Genomic DNA, 20,914 nt, shown 5'->3' on the forward strand with positions numbered 1-20,914 from the left:
AGACATCCTTCCATAGGACTTCATCTATGCAAATACTGCCCTAAAAGGAATCTATGCCTGTCACTCAACCTGTCCTAAAGAGGTAGAATAATGAGGAATCATAAAACCATCTATGACCAAAAGACACCTATGGACCAAACAAACATACCCTCTAGCAATGATCAAGGTTCATAAATTCTCTATTCACTCTGTACGATTATTCTTATTTTAGAAAGACTCCTATTTCAGTCCTTTTATCCTTATGGATTCGGGAGAGTCACATTTGATAATCTAATGAATCTTCATTCCAGTTCTGAGCTCTAGTATTAGTTGAGATAAATCTTATACAGCTCTATCTGCCTATAGAACTTGTCATCTTGGCTATATAATAGGTTAGGAAAAACTCAAGCCTTGAACATGTTATAATATTCAGACTTGGCTTCTTATTCTCTTGTTCTTCCTTCCTCCGCAGTGTGCTTTCTTCCTTTTTCATCTTCCCCCTTCCTTCCTCCCTCCCTACCTCCCTTCCTTCCTTTCTTCCTTCCCTCTAATTATTTCTAAGCCATAAATAATAGTATCCCATAAATAACTCTTTGTTGGAACCATTGTGTAATCTACATACTCAGGAAGTATAATATAAGAAATTCCCTTGTGCATTCTTCAAAATTGGCAACTAGTATCCTCAGAAAGCGTGACTGCAATTTTCCTTCTATCTGATGAGATGAGTTGGGATTAAGGAATGCCAAAGGGTTAGTATTGAGTGGTGGAATATCCATGGGCCAAAATCAGTGTAGGAGTTTTAAATAGGGCAAATCTTTGCTTTGGACTCAATGTCCATTCATAAGTAACAGTAGACCTTCTCTTTTGATGACCTAATGGTGGAAATTCCCTGCATCCTGGCCAGCAGTGTAGAAATGTTGCTTCAAGCAAGATTACTGATGACTTTCAGTTATATCACTGCCTATGTAAAGAACTAGCTCAAATAAAAAAAAGAAAAAAGAAAAAGAAAAAAAAAAGGAGGAGGTCACGTGTCTTAAGAGCAAGTAGTATATGAAAGAAAGAGCATTAAACTACAAGTTGGAGACTGAAAGCTAGTCCTGGTTTCCGAGAGGGTGTAGCAATAATAGATGAGTTCCCTCATGTCTTGGGCCCTCATTTCTTCAACTATGAAATGAGAATATTGGATTAGATGATCTTTAATACCTCTTCCAACTCGAACATCCTTTGTTCTGTAATTCATCATGAAAATGACTTCAAAGAAAAAAATGAAAGTGGGGTTTAAATGAAGTAAATGAACAGAAACAGGAGGAACCTAAAGGAGGAGGGGCGGGATGAAATAGTTTCAAACTGTGTGATTTGCATAAATAGAGCTACTTCTTTAGGAACAAATGAGATCGATTTAAGGGACAAATTTCTGCCAGGCTTGTAGTCTTCCAAGTATTCTCAATGAGGTGGTATTTTCCCATTGGCAGATAAGAATGTCTTCTAGTAAGTAAGCTGAATTTCTGCTGTGGGCTTGGGACTCCACAGAATATAAAGTGTGTATTTTCAGGAGATGATGCGGACACCTAGGAGACCTTGTTAGAGACGCAAGAGTTCTCTGTCTGGTTCACAGAAGCTGCTTGGCAGCAAATCCACAAGCCTACTACTTGTCTTTTCTCATCCTTTCTACGTGAATGAGAGGAGCCAAGAAAATAGAACGTATCAGCAAGAGCTCTGTTATTAACTCCAACCCAGGTGCTTAGACTTTGATAGAAAAATTAAGTTTTTAATTGTATAATCCCATTCTTGGAGTCTCAAAAGAATGAGAGTTGAATGGGAAGGATGCCCCTCCTCCCTTTTTTCACTTTCAGTGTAATTAATTATTTTAGAAAAATTATTTCACAACGCTGATTTTAAAACTTTCCCTTTTAACTGCTCTTTCATTTCTGCAGAGCCTGAGCGACTCCCAAAGTTCAAAGATCACAGTTCTTTACAAGGCAGCTCAGTATAACATGATTGTGTTCACACAGAGCAATGAACTACAGTATTTCATGCTCTTTCAGAGTGGTAACGGTTGGCAGGGAAAATTCTTGGTAATCCTTTCCACAGCTGCAAAAAAAAAGGCTCTGTGTATCATATCACTAGACCTCATGGCAATCCAAATGCACAATACCTTAACAAATCTACAAATCTACTCAAAAATTCAAGATGACTAAAGCTTCACACGCTAACATGAAATGATCTTATTTACAGAAAGTGTGTATTAAAGTTGTTTGCAACCTTGCATGAAATATGCACTAAGTTTAACCAGTTTCATCGGACAGTAGTTTATTTGGCTAGGATACACAGTACTGTGTATTGCCAGGAAGACGGCTGTTTAATAAGCGGGAAAAAATGGAGCTCATAAATGTTTGTGGAGGACTGGAATGTTCTACACTACGACTAAATTTCAGTAATGTATTATTTAAAAATTATAACAACACTTTGGAATGTGAAGTGTCTGATGTATTGTGTACCATAAAAACTAAACACAAATACCCTCTGTTTTGAGACAAACCCAGTAGCTTAAGTCGGTCCATTGCCACACAGAGGAGTTAGAAAACAACCAACAGGGAAAATTTCTCCAGAGTCAGCGTTAAAAGGAAATTATTCTGCCATAGCGTTTCTTCAGGATTAGATGTATTTCCAAATGCAAACCATCAGCCAAAAAATAACAACAAAAAATCTAGGGGAAAATTTCAAGTGACACAGAGAGCCTCAACTGGAATTCAAATTCAGTAAATATGCTCAGGGTAAGGGAATGGTTTCAGGGAGCAGCATAACCAGGTTTTCTTGGGTTAGGGCAGGAAATAGAGCATCTCGAAGCATGTCCCATTACTTAAATGCAGGAAAGTACTGACTGGAACAGCTGAGTTTTTTCAAAGCTTTTACCCTTCAGTTAGTCTGGATAAAGTAACTTGTTCTAAAGCTAATTGTAGGCTTCTTTTAAATACAGTGTGAGGGGTCGCCAATTTATGATTCTCTTTTTCGTTTATTGCAAAGATAAAAGTGGGGTATGTGTGTCTATGCGTGTCTGTGTGAGTGTGTCTGTGTGTTTCAGTTGAACGGCTTTTATAAGTTCATGTTCTATACTCCTGGTCTTCTTAGCAGAGATATATCTTTGTTTTATTGGTGTTTCTGGGTATTCTTCATTAAATGCTTAAAGCTACATTATCTTAGTATGTGTTTTAAGTATGTTCACTCTTTGAAGCAACCTTCAACAGAGCTTAAACAGAAAAGACAGGTAATCTGCCCAACGATTTTATAGTCTAATAAAAAATGTTTTTATAAAAAGGCATTAAGAGCCTATTACTGCCACTGTAAGGCCAATGGAAGATAGACACGCAAAGATTAATGGTTCTTTTTTGTTTATTGCAAAGATAAAAGTGGTGTGTGTGGTGTCTGACCCTGGGGTCATGACCTGAGCCAAACGCAGACACTTAACTGACTGAGCCACCTAGACACCCCACCTTTTCTAAAAGGTTTTATTTATTTATTTGAGAGAGTGAGCGAGCTAGAAAGAGAGAGAGAATGACCCATTCTTTTGATGAACATTTAGGCTGTTTCCAGTTTGGAGCATTTACAGATAAAGTTGCTATGAACAGTTATGGAAAGGTTTTTATATGGACATACGCTTCCTTTTTTATTGAGTGTAGTCTTAGGAATTAGAAGACCAGGTCAGTAAAGGGTGCCAAAGCAGGGAGACCTCTTCTCCCTCTCCCACTCCCCCTGCTGGTGTTTCCTTTCAAGCTGTGTCTCTGTCTGTCAAATAAATAAATAAAATCTTTTAAAACAAACAAACATACAAACAAACAAATACATAACCAGGTCATATGGCATGTTTATGTTCATTTAAGGAAAGTGCCAAACAGTTTCAGTGGTTGTACCATTTTACACCCTCCGCTGCAGTAGACGAGAACTTCGTTCTTAGCAACACTTAATGTAGTCCATTTTTAAATATTAGACATTCTAATATGTGGGCTGTGGTATCTCATTGTGGTTTTAATTTGCATTTCTGTAATTAATAATAACTTGGAGCATTCTTCCATCTTCAATTAGGTTGTTTCTCTCCTTATTTACTTGTGAAATGTCTTTGTATATGCTGATTACAATTCTTATCTGATATGTGTGGCAATAATTCCTAGCATTTCTAATTTAGTTTATAGCTTGCTTTTTGATTTTCTTAATTGTGTATTTTGAAGAGCAAGTTTTAAATTGTGATTAAACCCAATGTATCAGTTTTTTTCCTTTATGACTCATGTTCTTGTGTTCTTTTTGTTGTTGTTGTTAAAGATTTTATTTATTTATTTGACAGAGAGAGATCACAAGTAGGCAGGCGGACGGGGTGGGAGCAGGCTCCCTGCTGAGCAAAGAGCCCAATGTGGGGCTCAATTCCAGAACCCTGAGATCATAACCTGAGACGAAGGCAGAGGCTCAACCCACTGAGCCACCCAGACGCCCCATGTTCTTGTGTTTTAATAAAGAAAGATTTGTCTTGGGGGTGTGTGGGTGGCTCAGTGGGTTAAGCATCTTCCTTTGGCTCAGGTCATGATCCCATGGTTTTGGGACTGAGCCCCCTCCCTGCTCAGCAAAGAGCCTGATTCTCTCTTTCCCTTTGCTGCTCCCCCTGCTTGTGTTGCTCTCTCTCTCTCAGTCTGTCAATAAATAAATAAAATCTTTTTTAAAAAATTTGCATCATCCACATTTTCTCCTATGTCTTCTTCTAGAAATTTTATCATTTTAGATTTTGTATTTAGATTGTTTTTGAACTAATATTTATGTATGATGTATATAGTAAGGTTGATTATTTTATCCCATTCAGACAATCCAGCACCATTAGTTGAAAAGACTTTCCCATTGAATTGCCTTGGTACCTTTCTCATAAATCTACTGATTGTGTATATATACCTGTGTTTCTAGACATCTTGTTTAGTTCCATAGATCTTTCACTTCATCGCCAAGAGCAAACTGTAATAGTAAGTCTTAAAATTTAGTAGAATAAATCTTTCAACTTTATTGTTTAATTTATTATTATTGCTTTGTTTATACTAGATCTGCTGCATGTCCATGGAAGCTTTAAGAAAAGTATGTCAATTTCGAGCTAGTACCCGCGCCTGGAATCGGGTCATAACCCCATCCGCGCCTGCCGCCTGCCACTGCCTCTGGACCATGGACCCCCGCAAAGTGAGCGAGCTTCGGGCTTTCGTGAAAATGTGTAAGCAGGATCCGAGCGTTCTGCACATGGAGGAAATGCGTTTCCTGCGGGAGTGGGTGGAGAGCATGGGGGGTAAAATACCACCTGCCACTCATAAAACTAAATCAGAAGACAGTATCAAGGAAGAAAAACCAGATAGTAAGAAGGTGGAGGAAAACATAAAGACAGATGAACCATCAAGTGAGGAGAGTGATCTAGAAATTGACAATGAAGGTGTGATTGAACCAGATACTGATGCCCCTCAAGAAATGGGAGATGAAAATGCAGAGATAACCGAGGAAATGATGGATCAGGCAAATGATAAAGAAGTGGCTGCCATTGATGCCCTAAATGATGGTGAACTACAGAAAGCCATTGACTTGTTCACAGATGCATCAAACTAAATCCTCGCTTGGCCATTCTGTATGCCAAGAGAGCCAGTGTCTTCATCAAATTACAGAAGCCAAATGCTGCCATTCGAGACTGTGACAGAGCTATTGAAATAAATCCTGATTCAGCTCAGCCTCATAAGTGGCGCGGGAAAGCACATAGACTTCTGGGCCATTGGGAAGAAGCAGCACATGATCTTGCCCTTGCTTACAAACTGGATTATGATGAAGATGCTAGTGCGATGCTGAAAGAAGTTCAACCGAGGGCCCAGAAAATTGCTGAACATCGGAGAAAATATGAGCGAAAACGTGAAGAGCGAGAGATCAAAGAAAGAATAGAAAGGGTTAAGAAGGCTCAGGAAGAACATGAGAGAGAGCCCAGAGGGAGGAAGAAGCCAGCAGCTCAGTATGGCTCTTTCCCAGGTGGCTTTCCTGGGGGAATGCCTGGTAATTTTCCTGGAGGAATGCCTGGAATGGCAGGGGGGATGCCTGGGATGGCAGGAATGCCTGGGCTCAATGAAATTCTTAGTGATCCGGAAGTTCTTGCAGCCATGCAGGATCCAGAAGTTATGGTGGCCTTCCAGGATGTGGCCCAGAACCCAGTGAATATGTCAAAATATCAGAGCAACCCAAAGGTTATGAATCTCATCAGTAAATTGTCAGCCAAATTTGGAGGTCAAGCATAATGCCCTTCTGACAAATAAAGCTCTTGCTGAAGGAAAAGCAACTTCGATCACCTAATGGATGTCGCAATAATACAAACCAGTGTACCTCCGACCTTCTCATGAAGAAAGCTGGGGTGCTGTGAAGAGAATCCCTACCCCTCTGCTCCCCATGCAACTGAAACATTCTACAATGGTTTGCCATTAGGGTATTCATTCAGATAATGTTTTTCTACTAGGAACTACAAACTTTAAACACTTTTTAAACCTTAAAAATATTTAAAAACGTATTAAAAGGGTGTGTTAGTCCCTAAAAAAAAAAAAAGAAAAGTATGTCAATTTCTACTAAGCAGCATACTGCAATTTTTATGGGGATTGCACTGATTCTACTGATCAATTTGGGGATCTTAAGGATATTAGTCATGTTAAGAATGTTAAGTCTTCATTATATCTCTTCATTATATCTCTTCATGTGTAGCATTTCTTTAATTTCCCTCAGAAATGTTTGTAGTAGTCTTGGATATTTTCTTTTATGTTTATTCCCAGATATTTTATGGGATTTATTTTGGAGGGGATTGATACTCAGAACAGATCTGTAGATTTTTAAAATTTTGGTTTTCAATTTTTGCTGCAAGTGTATAAGAATACAATTAACTTTTGTATATGAACCTCATATTCAGTGACACTGCTAAAAATTTGTTACTTCTAGTAATTTTCTACATAAATAAAGCATCTGTAAATAGGGAGAGTTTTACCTTTTTTCTTCTTTTTATGCATTTCATTTCTTATTCTCTTTTTTCAATGGCTAGCTCCTTAGTTCAACATTGAACAGAATGATAAAGGCAAGAAATATTCGTTTGTCTCCAGTGCCAAGAAAAATAATTCAATTTTTCACCATTAAATACAATGTTAGATGTAGGCTTTTTTGTTGATACCCTTTATTCATTTGAGAAAGCTCTCTACCATGCCGAGTTTGAGAGACTATCATGAATGTATGTTGAATGTTGTCAAAGACCTCTTCTGCATGTATTAAAGGATATTTTTTCCTTTTTCCCATTAATATAGTGAATTTTACTGATTAATTTTTTAATATTAGTCAATCTTGCATTCCTAGGAAAAGTTCTTTTTGTTCATGATGTCTTATCCTTTTTATGTGTTGTTGGACTTACTTTACTAACATTATTTAAGGATTTTTGTCTGTCTATTCAAAAACACATTAATTGCTTCCAAGTTTTGGCAATTATGAGTAAAGCTGTTATAAACATCCATAGGCATATTTTGTGTGCATAAGTTTCTACTCCTTTAGGTAAATACCAAAAAGTGCAAGTGCTAGATTTTATGGTAAGAAAGTTGAGTATTACAAGAAACTGCCAAAACTGTCTTCCAAACTAGGGTAATTTTGCATTCCCACCAGAAGCAAATGAGTGTTTCTCTTGTTGCTCCACATTCTTGTCAGCATTTGGTGGTGTCGGTGTGCTGGATGTTGACCATTCTAGCACATGTATAGAGGTATCTCATTCTTCTTTTAATTTGCAATTCCCAAATGACATATGATATTGAAAATCCTTTCATATACCTACTTGTCATCTATATATCTACTTTGGTAGTATCTATTCAGGTCTCTTGCCCATTTATAAATTGGGTTATTTTCTTATTGTTAAGTTGTAAGAATTCTTTGTGTATATGGATTACAATGCTTTCTCTTTCAAATGTGTCTTTTGCAAATATATTCTCTTAGTCTGTGGCCTATCTTACAATTCTCTTGATACTGCCTTTTGAAGAGCTGAAGTTTTAATTTTAATGAAGTCCAACTTATCGTTATTTCTTTCATGAATCATGTCTTTGGGGTTTATCTAAAAAGGCACCATCATACCTAAGGTCATCTAGATTTTCTTCTATGTTATGTTTTACAAGATTTATAGTTTTCTATTTTACATTTAGATTTATGATCTATTTGAGACAGTTTTTGTGAAGGGTGTAAGGTCTGTGTCTAGATTCACTTTTCCATGTGGATATCCAGTTATTCCAGCACAATTTGTTGAAAAGACCAACTGCTCCATTCCACTGTCTTTTCTTCTTGGCCAAATATCAGTTGACTGTATTAGTGTAGATCTATGTGCTCTCTATTCTGTTCCATTTATCTATTTGTTTATCCTTCACCATCACTATGCTGTCTTGATTATTACAGCTTTATAGTAAGTGATGAAGTTGGAAATTATCAGTCCTCAAGCTGGATATTCTGATTTTTTTGCCTTTCCATATAAATTTTAGAATCAATCAGTATATATCCACAAAATAACTTGCAGGTGTTTTGATTGGGTATATTGTGATTGTCAAGATCAAATTGGCAAGAACTGACATCTTGACAATGTTTGGTCTTCTTATCCATGAACATGGAATATCTCTCTATTTCTTTAGTTGTCTGATATGTTTCATCAGAGTTTTGTAGTTTTTCTAATATAGATCTTGTACATATTTTGTTAGATTTATACTTAAATATTTCACTTGGGGGATGTTAATGTAATTGTAATGTATTTTTTATCTCAAATTCCACTTGTTAATCGCTGGTATATAGGAGAGTGATTGACTTTTGTACATCAGCCTTGTATCCTACAATTCTGTTATAATTACTCATTAGTTCCAAAAGTTTTTTATCTGTTTGTTTATCAAGTCTTTTGGACTTTCTATATCGATGATCATGTCATCTGCAAACAAAGAGCTGTATTAATTCCACCCCAATCTGAATAGATTTATTTCTTTTTGTATCTTATTGTATTAGTTAGGACTTCCAGTATATACAGAAACATGATATAGTGTTAGAGGAAATTCTTGCTTTGTTCCTGACCCTAGAAGGAATGATTTGAGTTTCTTTTTTTCTTTCTTTCTTTCTTTTTAAAAGATTTTATTTATTTATTTGACAGAGAGAGAGAGATCACAAGTAGGCAGAGAGGCAGGCAGAGAGAGAGGAGGAAGCAGGCTCCCTGCTGAGCAGAGAGCCTGACGTGGGCCTCGATCCCAGGACCCTGAGACCATGACCTGAGCTGAAGGCAGAGGCTTAACCCACTGAGCCACCCAGGCGCCCATATTAATATTAAGTACTTAATATTAAGTACAGTGTTAGCTATAGGTTTTGTTTTGGGCTTGGGTTTTTGCTTTTTTTATTTTTATTTTTATTTTTTTTTAGAGAGAGTGTGAATGGGTGCAGGGGAGGAGAGCAGGAGCAGAGGGAGAGGGAGAGAGACAAAATCTTAAGCAGATTCTGAGCTGAGTGTGGAGCCTGACATAGGGCTTGATCTCACAACCCTGAGATCACAACCCAAGCCTAAATCAAGAGTTGGATGCTTAACTTACTGAGCCACCCAGGCACCAGAACTATAGAGCTTTTTTTTAATGTAGATTTTTTTTTCAAGTTGAGGAAGTTCCCCTCTATTTCTATTTTGCTAACAATGTTTATATGATCCATTGTTGGATTTTACTAAATTCTTTTTTTACATCTATTTATATAATCATGTGATTTTACCTTTTCAATCTGTTAATATGACAGATTCAATTAATGTATCTTCAAACGTTGAACCAGACTTTCATACCTGGGATAAATCACAACTTGCTTGTAGAGTATGTAATCCTTTTTACATATTATTGGATTCAATTTGCTATTATGTTGTTGAGGATTTTTGCACATACATTTGTGAGATATATTGTTCTGTAGTTTTCTTCTCTTGTAATGTCCTTGTCTCTTTTGGTATTAGGGTAAGCTTGGCCTCGTAGAATGAGTTAGCAAGTACTTCTTCTGCTTCCATCCTCTGAAAGAGATTATAGAAACCTAGGATAATTTCTTCCCTAAATGTTTGATAGAATTCACCAGTGAACCTATCTGTGCCTGGTGCTTTCTCTTTTGGAAAGTTATTAATTATTGATTTGACTTATTTAATAGATACAGGTCATATTCAGATTGTCTATTTTTTCTTGTGTGAATTTTGGCAAGTTGCATCTTTCAAAAAATTGGTGTGTTTCAAGTAGGTTATTGAATCAGTGGGCATAGAGCTATTTTTATCATTTTAATGTCCATGAGCACTGTAGTAATGTCCCTTCTTTGACTTCTGATATTAGTTATTATGTTCCTTCTTTTTTTTTCTTAGTCTAATAAGAGTTTTGCTAATCTTATCATCTTTTTAAAAGTACCAGCTTTTGGTTTCATTGATCTTTTTTCTACTGGTTTCCTGTTTTTAGTTTCATTGATTGCTTCTCTAATTTTTATTATTTCTTCTCTTCTGCTTATGCTGGGTTTACCTTGCCCTTCTTTTTTTAGTTTTCTAAGGTGGAAACTTAGATTATTGATTTTAGATCTTTCTTTTTCTTTATCATATACATTTGATGCTATTAATTTCCCTCTGAGCACTGCTTTCATTTACCCCACAAATTTGATAGGTTGTATTTTCATTTTCATTTAGTTCAAAATATCTTTTTTTATTTCCCTTGAAATTTCCTTTTTAGCCCATGTGTTATTTAGAAGCATGGTGTTTTAGCTTCAAGTATTTGAGGATTTTCCTATGTTTCTGTTTTTGATTTCTTTATTAAACTCATTGAGATCTAAGAGCAGAAACTGCATGATTTTTATTCTTTAAATTTGTTAAGTGCTTTTAATGGCCCAGAATATAGTCTGTCTTGGTGAATGTTTCATGTGAGTTTGTAAAGAATGTATGTTCTGCTGTTGTTGGATTAAGTAGTCTATAGATGTTGGTAACATTCCGTTGATTGATTGTATTATTGAGTTCAACTATGTCCTTACTGATTTTCCACCTGGCAGGCATGTCTATATCTGACAGAGAGGTGTTCAAGTTTCCAACTACAATAGTGGATTCATTTATTTTTCCTTGAAGTTCTATCAGTTTTTGTCTAATGTATTTTGATGCTCTGTTGTTAAGTACATAAGTTTCAAGTACTGTCATATCTTCTAGGATACTTGGCTTCCTAATTATTATGTAATTTCCCTCTTTATCCCTGATAACTGTTCTTGCTTTTTAAGGTGGCTCTGTCTGAAATTAATATAATGACTTTCACTTTCTTTGGCTGATGTTAACATGCCATATCTTTCTTCATTCTTTACTTTTTTCCCCCCATTCTTTTAATCTATATGTATCTGTATTTAAAGAGGGCTTATTGCAGATAATATACTGTTGGGTTGTGTTTTTTGATCCACTCTGACAATCTCTGTCAGAGATCTCTTAATTGGTATCCTTAAACAATTGATGAATAAAATGATTAATGGCTGAGGCACCTGGGAGGCTCAGTGGGTTAAGCCTCTGTTTTCAACTCAAGACATGATCTCAGGGTCCTGGGATCAAGCCCCATATTAGCTCCCTGCTCAGCAGGGAGTCTCCTTCTCCCTCTTCCTCTAAACCACCCCCTGCTTGTGTACTTTCTTGGTCTCTCCTTCTTTGTCAAATAAATAAAAATCTTTACAAAATAATAAAGAGATTACTGGAAAATTTTAAATTTTTATTCATCTCAAGTAAGTTTTTATTTACTTATAAAACATGGTTATAATAGCTGCTCAAGGTCTTTGTCTAATAATTCCAATATCTTAGCATTTGCTAATTCTTTTCCCTTGACAATTGTCCACATTTTCTTTGTTAAATGGTGAATAGTTTTCAATTGTACACTGGACATTGTGAATGTTGTGTAGACTCTAGTTCCTGTTATAATCCTCTGGAGCATAATGACTTTTATTTAATAGGTGATCAACGTGTTTAGGTTCAGACTATAAATTCTGTCTTGCCTTTTGTGGGTGGTGGTTCAAATCAATTCTAAAAATACTTTGTCTGCTTGTTTCAGCCTATCAACACACACACAAAAAAGTGATGTTGAGATAGGATTATACACAAAATTAAGGGATCTTCTTTTCTGGCTCTCTTTGCTCTGAGAATCTCTCCTCACTCTCTAGCCTGAAGAGGCTCTTTGCTGGTTTCTCTGCTAGAAAAGACAGGCTTTCTATTGACATTTTACTCTTTCATGTATTCACTGCTAACATGCTGCTCTGTGGCTTGGGCTTACCCTTGGGGCAAAGTGTAAGAGGAAAAATTGAAAATATATACTGTGCATTCACTTTTGATTCCCTTCCTCCAATATTTGTTTACTTTTAAGAGTCTTTAGGTCATCTTTATATATATAGATAAACATAATTTGAAATTAGCAAGAAATATGGGCTATAGTCAGCCTACACTGCCATGCTAGACCCTTATTATTTAAATCAGTGTTTCTCAAACTGTGGGTTTGACAATTTATGGAGCATATAATCAGTTCAGTGGAAACAATCAACAAAACTGAAAGGCAGCTTACTGAATGGGAGAAGATATTTGCAAATGACATATATGATAAAGGGCTAGTATCTAAAATATATACAGAACTTATCAAACTCAACACTCAAAAAACCAAATAATCTAGTTAAGAAATGGGCATAAGATAGAACAGACATTTTTCCACAAAAGACCTCCAGATGGCTAACGGACACATGAAAAGATGCTCAACATCACTCATCATCAGGAAATACAAATCAAAACAATGATGAGATATCACCTCATACTTGTCAGAATGGTTTAAATTAACAACATAGGAAATAAGAGAAGCTGTCAAGGATGTGGAGATGGCCAAGGACGTTGGTGGAATGCAAACTGGTGCAGCCACTCTAGAAAACACTATGGAGGTTCCAAAACCTTCAAAACAGAACTACCCCATGACACAGCAATTTCACTACTAGGTGTTTACCTAAAGGATACAAAAATACAGATTTGGAGGGGTACTGGCACCCCAATGTTTGTAAAAACATTATCAACAATAGCCAAACTGTGAAAAGAGCCCAAGCGCTCATTGTCTGATGAATAGATAAAGAAGATGTGGGAGAGGAGTCAAGATGGCGGAGAAGTAGCAGGCTGAGACTACATCAAGAGTCTTAGCTAGATAGCTTATCTAAAGATTGCAAACACCTACAAATCCAATGGGAGATCGAAGAGAAGAAGAACAGCAATTTGAGAAACAGAAAATCAACCACTTTCTGAAAGGTAGGACCAGCGGAGAAGTGAATCCAAAGCAACAGGAAGATAGACCGCGGCGGGAGGGGAGGGCTCCCGGCAAGTGGCAGAGCATCGGGGCACTAAATCAGGACTTTTAAAAGTCTGTTCTGCTGAGGGACATCGCTCCAGAAGTTAAACCGGGGTGAAGCCCACACAGGGTCAGCGTGGCCTCAGGGCCCTCAGGGTCACAGAAGGATCAGGGGTGTCTGAGTGTTGCAGAGTTGCATTTATTAGAACGGGGAAGCCGGCTACAGAGGCAGAGCTGAGGAGTGAGCTCTCAGCTCGGGGTTACTTTGAACTGATCACAGGCTCTGTGAGCTCCGAGCGCAGCCAGAGGCCAGGGAGACGGGAGTAATTGGGCGCTAAACTCTGAGGGTGCACTGAGAAGTGGGGCCCTGAGCTCTCGGCTCCTCCAGGCCAGAAACTAGGAGGCTGCCATTTTCATTCCCGTCCTCTGGAACTCTACGGAAAGCGCTCAGGGAACAAAATCTCCTGAAAGCAAACCCGAGCTGATTACTCAGACCGGCCTTGGGTAAGGGTGGTGCAATTCCACCTGGGGCAAAGACACTTGAGAATCACTACAATAGGCCCCTCCCCCAGAAGATCAACAAGAAATCCAGCCAGGACCAAGTTCACCTACCAAGGAGTGCAGGTTTAATACCGAAAAGAGCAGCGGAATTCCAGAGGAGGAGAAAACAAAGCACAGAACTCATGGCTTTCTCCCTATGATTCTTTAGTCTTGCAGTTAATTTAATTTTTTTTCAAATTTTTTTCTGCTTCTACTAAATTTTTTTTTAACTTTTACCCTTTTTGGGGCCCCTGGGTGGCTCAGTGGGTTAAGCCGCTGCCTTCGGCTCAGGTCATGATCTCAGGGTCCTGGGATCAAGTACCGCATCGGACTCTCTGCTCAGCAGGGAGCCTGCTTCCCTCTCTCTCTCTCTGCCTGCCTCTCCGTCTACTTGTGATTTCTCTCTGTCAAATAAATAAATAAAATATTAAAAAAAATTGTTAAAAAAAAACGTTTACCCTTTTTTTTAACGTTTTTTAACTAGTTTATCTAATATATATATATTTTCTTTTTTATATTTTTTCTTTATTTTTTTTCTTTTTTAAATTGTTTCTTTTTTTTTCTGAACCTCTTTTAATCCCCTTTCTCCCCCCCACATTTGGGATCTCTTCTGATTTGGTTAAAGCGTATTTTCCTGGGGTATTTGCCACCCTTTTAGTATTTTACTTCCTCCTTCATATACTCTTATATGGACAAAATGACAAGGCAGAAAAATTCACCACAAAAAAAAAAAAAAAAAAAAAAAAAGAACAAGAGGCAGTACCAAAGGCTAGGGACCTAATCAATACAGACATTGGTAATATGTCAGATCTAGAGTTCCGAATGATGATTCTCAAGGTTCTAGCCAGGCTAGAAAAAGACATGGAAGATATTATAGAAACCCTCTCGGGAGATATAAAAGCCCTTTCTGGAGAAATTAAAGAACTAAAATCTAACCAAGTTGAAATCAAAAAAGCTATTAATGAGGTGCAATCAAAAATGGAGGCTCTCACTGCTAGGATAAATGAGGCAGAAGAAAGAATTAGCGATATAGAAGACCAAATGACAGAGAATAAAGAAGCTGAGCAAAAGAAGGACAGACAGCTACTGGACCACGAGGGGAGAATTCGAGAGATAAGTGACACCATAAGACGAAACAACATTAGAATAATTGGGATTCCAGAAGAAGAAGAAAGAGAGGGGGGAGCAGAAGGTATATTGGAGAGAATTATTGGGGAGAATTTCCCCAATATGGCAAAGGGAATAACCATCAAAATCCAGGAGGTGCAGAGAACCCCCCTCAAAATCAACAAGAATAGGTCCACACCTTGTCACCTAATAGTAAAATTTACAAGTCTTAGTGACAAAGAGAAAATCCTGAGAGCAGCCTGGGAAAAGAAGTCTATAACATACAATGGTAAAAATATTAGATTGGCAGCAGACTTATCCACAGAGACCTGGCAGGCCAGAAAGAGCTGGCATGATATATTCAGAGCACTAAACAAGAAAAACATGCAGCCAAGAATACTATATCCAGCTAGGCTATCATTGAAAATAGAAGGAGAGATAAAAAGCTTCCAGGACAAACAAAAACTGAAAGAATTCGCAAACACCAAACCAGCTCTAAAGGAAATATGGAAAGAGGTCCTCTAAGCAAAGGGAGAGCCTAAAAGTAGTAGATCAGAAAGGAACAGAGACAATATACAGTAACAGTCACCTTACAGGCAATACAATGGCACTAAATTCATATCTCTCAATAGTTACCCTAAATGTTAATGGGCTAAATGTCCCAATCAAAAGACACAGGGTATCAGAATGGATAAAAAAACAAAACCCATCTATATGTTGCCTACAAAAAACTCATTTAAGACCTGAAGACACCTCCAGATTTAAAGTGAGGGGGTGGAAAAGAATTTACCATGCTAATGGACATCAGAAGAAAACAGGGGTGGCAATCCTTATATCAGATCAATTAGATTTTAAGCCAACGACTATAATAAGAGATGAGGAAGGACACTATATCATACTCAAAGGATCTGTCCAATAAGAAAATCTAACAATTTTAAATATCTATGCCCCTAACATGGAAGCAGCCAACTATATAAACCAATTAATAACAAAATCTAAGAAACACATCAACAATAATACAATAATAGTAGGAGACTTTAACACTCCCTTCACTGAAATGGACAGATCATCCAAGCAAAATATGAACAAGGAAATAAAGGTCTTAAATGACACACTGGACCAGATGGACATCACAGATATATTCAGAACATTTCATCCCAAAGCAACAGAATACACATTCTTCTCTAGTGCACATGGAACATTCTCCAGAATAGATCACATCCTCGGTCCTAAATCAGGACTCAACCAGTATCAAAAGATTGGGATCATTCCCTGCATATTTTCAGAGCACAATGCTCTGAAGCTAGAACTCAACCACAAAAGGAAGTTTGGAAAGAACCCAAATACATGGAAACTAAACAGCATCCTTCTAAAGAATGAATGGGTCAACCAGGAAATTAAAGAAGAATTGAAAAAAATTCATGGAAACAATGATAATGAAAACACAACGGTTCAAAATCTGTGGGACACAGCAAAGGCAGTCCTGAGAGGAAAATATATAGTGGTACAAGCCTTTCTCAAGAAACAAGAAAGGTCTCAAGTACACAACCTAAACCTACACCTAAAGGAGCTGGAGAAAGAACAAGAAAGAAACCCTAAACCCAGCAGGAGAAGAGAAATCATAAAGATCAGAAATCAATGAAGTAGAAGAGCAGAAATCAATGAAGTAGAAACAACAACAACAAAAAAAAAATAGAAAAAAATCAATGAAACTAGGAGCTGGTTCTTTGTAAGAATTAATAAGATTGATAAACCCCTGGCCAGACTTATCAAAAAGAAAAGAGTAAGGACCCAAATAAATAAAATCATGAATGAAAGAGGAGAGAGATCACAACTAACACCAAAGAAATACAAACAATTATAAGAACATACTATGAGCAAGTCTACGCAAACAAATTTGACAATCTGGAAGAAATGGATACATTCCTAGAGACATATAAACTACCACAACTGAACTGGGAAGAAATAGAAAACCTGAACAGACCCATAACCAGTAAGGAGATTGAAACAGTCATCAAAAATCTCCAAGCAAAAGCCCAGGGCCAGATGCTTCCTGGGGGAATTCTACCAAACATTTAAAGAAGAACTAATTCCTATTCTCCTGAAACTGTTCCAAAAAATAGAAATGGAAGGAAAAACTTCCAAACTCATTTTATGAGGCCAGCATCACCGTGATCCCAAAACCAGACAAGGATCCCTCAAAAAAGAGGACTACAGACCAATATCCTTGATGAACACAGATGCAAAAATTCTCACCAAAATACTAGCCAATAGGATTCAACAGTACATTAAAAGGATGATTCACCACGTGTCGCTCTCGACCCGCAAGAACGACCCGTAGGCGAGGTGAGTGGCAAACTTCTTTATTCACAATCTTCAGCCGGGGACCCCCGACCCAGTCTAAGACCCCCAAGTATATATCCACCAAGTGCGAACTATATCCAATCAGAGTATACCACGACTAACAAAACTACCAATCAGAAGGACTATCTATGTGCATGCATCGTGCTCGTGAGCACGTACGTGACTCCATAGGTTTTCTTTGTTCTACAGATCATGCGCCTTTCCCTTGACTCCTGGTATCTATCAAACGTCACCTGCGAATGCACTCACAGTCCTTGGGTTAATCTCTCACTCCTCCCACTCCTCAGGCCTCGCTTAGTACGTGACTCCCTGCATCTGCTCGCATTCCTTAGGCAAACTATCTACAGCCCTGGCCCCTCATGCCTTGCTTAGTACGTGACTCCTTGCTCCTGCTGCATGGCTCTCCACAGCTCCCCCTTTTTGTATTTTTATATGGCAGGGATCATGCCTGTCTTAGGTCGCCAATCCTCTGCACACATGCTTACCCGTCATCGGGTACTCCCCCTAGCCGAGGAGCCCCTGTCTTAGGTTGCTATGGTGAGGGATCAGTCTTACCCGTCTTTGGCTACCGATCCAGCATTGCCAGCTATAATTTTGAGGGGGAATGGCTAGTCTCTGGAGCCACCATGGCCATGTCTGCCATGTGTTTTAGCAGCAACAGCTTTAAGAACATCAGAGTCACTCTCATTAGGCTTGTTTGTTTTTCCAGCCTGAGGAGGAATAATGTCAAACACTTTCTTATAATACCAGGGTCAGAGGGCACCTATGTGGTGATTAAGGTCGCTCTTTGAGCTTCCCACGATGGACCTGCTGTCGTTTACGCACGATGGCTCTCAACTTGTAAACTTCTACAAGTATAATTTTAGCCGCACACGATAAAAGGCACATAAAAATAACAACCACTACTAGCACACCTATAATAGATCCTATAACATACCATGCATGCGTCAGAGAGGGGAAATGAGACAGGAAGAGGGCTCATAAAGCTTTTAGCAAGCTTGCATTAAAATAAGCGTCAGTAACAAACATGAGTTAGGGTGAGAAGATTGCACTCTATGCTGAGCCATTTGAAGAAGGGCTTGAAGCTGGGCAGTCTCTTGTCTCGACCACAGTTGAACTGGCTCCGCCTTCATGGGAACAGGCTGCAGGACAGTCATCGTCGCTATCATCACCATCACCAGCACCCTCCACAGGTTCCACGGCCACCAGCCTGGTGAGGCGTTCCGGCACCCAGAGTGGAGCAGGCGCATCCTGTGGGAAAACACAAAGGGAACCTCGGTGCCACCCAAGCACCGGGTTGGGTTTGGATAATTGGCCTTGCAAGTCTCCTGCCCCTCTCAGAGTCTTCCAAGCCCTGAGGGCTGCCGTGGCTATCTGTTAATACACCGCAGGGGGGTATGTACTCTGCACTTGGGCCCCGAGATATGGCCCCGTGCCTGTCAGCATTTCCAAATTCCATTGCGGGTTACCCGCGGCTGCAGTTCTCCGTGCTGTGTCCAGACAATTGTCCTGATTTTGGATTTTCCATTCTAGATATTGTCCTCCACTTAATATCGCCCTGGTCAAGTTGGCCCAATCCTCGGGAGCGAGGTAGAGTGCTCCCAGCGACTCCACAAGGGAGACCGTAAAGGCTGCCTGGGGCCCATAGCCGCTAACTGCCTCCTTCAGCTGCTTTACCAACTTAAAATCTAGTGGCTGGTGGTACCTCTGCTGATTCTGATCTTCTAACACTGGAAAAAAACCTTTTCCCGGGCCAAGGACCTCTCTCCAATTCTCCGCGGCGCAGCCCGAACAATAGCACGTCTTGGTGCAGCTGGGCTTATAAGGCGGGGGCCACTCATGGGGTGGCGCTGTGGAGCTAGAATGCGGAAGCGGCGTAACTTTCGTTTTTAATTTCGATTGTGCCACAACTGCGGCTTCCGTCCCTGCTCTCAGCTGCGCCATTACTTCTCCCTGCACCCTTAACTCTCCTAATACCTTTTGCAATTCCGCCTCTTTATCCTCAAATCGTTGCCTCATGGCTTCCAAGTCTGTCTGGAGACCGGGAGATTCCTCCTTCTTGTTGTTTGCCTCTATCTTTCCTAGCTCCTGCAACTCGCTTTCTGACATCCCTTCTGAGCTTTCGCTTTCGGAGTCAGAGTCTCGGGAGGAGCCCTTACGGGATTCTTCTTTCACTTGCAAAAAAACTTCCCCTCCCTGTAGTACTGCTCGCTGCAGGGGCTCTCGGGGGGGATTGCAAACATACTTTCACCAGGGACCACACGGCGAGAGTCCCCGGGGATGTAGAGGGGCAGCGTTTTAAGTCCTCGCCCAGGTGTTCCCATTGTGGCACATTTAGGAGCCCTTCTTCTATAAACCAGGGGGCAATCTCTGCTACTTCTTTTAAAAAGTCACGAGCTGTCTTTGACTTTAAGGGAGTGCCGTTTGCCTTGAGGATGTCTCTTAAGGGGCCCTCCATCCTATATCTAGCAAGTTCGTTTCCCATTCCGGAAATCTTTCGTTACTATAGTCCCTGAGGAGCCTAAATAGCTTTGTCTATGATCGTCCCCAGAGAACATTCCCTGTCCAAAGACAGAAATGGGTGCACCAGTTGTCGCTCTCGACCCGCAAGAACGACCCGTAGGCGAGGTGAGTGGCAAACTTCTTTATTCACAATCTTCAGCCGGGGACCCCCGACCCAGTCTAAGACCCCCAAGTATATATCCACCAAGTGCGAACTATATCCAATCAGAGTATACCACGACTAACAAAACTACCAATCAGAAGGACTATCTATGTGCATGCATCGTGCTCGTGAGCACGTACGTGACTCCATAGGTTTTCTTTGTTCTACAGATCATGCGCCTTTCCCTTGACTCCTGGTATCTATCAAACGTCACCTGCGAATGCACTCACAGTCCTTGGGTTAATCTCTCACTCCTCCCACTCCTCAGGCCTCGCTTAGTACGTGACTCCCTGCATCTGCTCGCATTCCTTAGGCAAACTATCTACAGCCCTGGCCCCTCATGCCTTGCTTAGTACGTGACTCCTTGCTCCTGCTGCATGGCTCTCCACAACCACGACCAAGTGGGATTTATTCCTGGGCTGCAAGGTTGGTTCAACATCCTCAAATCAATCAATGTGATACAACACATTATTAAAAGAAAGAACAAGAACCATATCATACTCTCCATAGATGCTGAAAAAGCATTTGACAAAGTACAGCATCCCTTCCTGATCAAAACTCTTCAAAGTGGAGGGATAGAGGGCACATACCTCAATTATTATCAAAGCCATCTATGAAAAACCCACCGCAAATATCATTCTCAATGGAGAAAAACTTGAAAGCTTTTCCTGTAAGGTCAGGAACACGGCAGGGATGTCCCTTATCACCATTGCTATTCAACATAGTACTAGAAGTCCTAGCCTCAGCAATCAGACAACAAAAGGAAATTAAAGGCATCCAAATCAGCAAAGAAGAAGTCAAACTATCACTCTTCGCAGATGATATGATACTATATGTGGAAAACCCAAAGGACTCCACTCCAAAACTGTTAGAACTTGTACAGGAATTCAGTAAA

The 20,914-nt window shown here is 39.3% G+C and overlaps 1 pseudogene; it reads left to right on the top strand.

Annotated features, from left to right (window-relative positions):
- Positions 1–5,112: 5,112 nt before the first annotated feature.
- On the top strand, positions 5,113–6,558 carry LOC116593653 (annotated as a pseudogene).
- Positions 6,559–20,914: the final 14,356 nt, after the last annotated feature.

Source organism: Mustela erminea, chromosome 6, assembly GCF_009829155.1.
Source record: "Mustela erminea isolate mMusErm1 chromosome 6, mMusErm1.Pri, whole genome shotgun sequence".
NCBI lineage: Eukaryota > Metazoa > Chordata > Mammalia > Carnivora > Mustelidae > Mustela > Mustela erminea.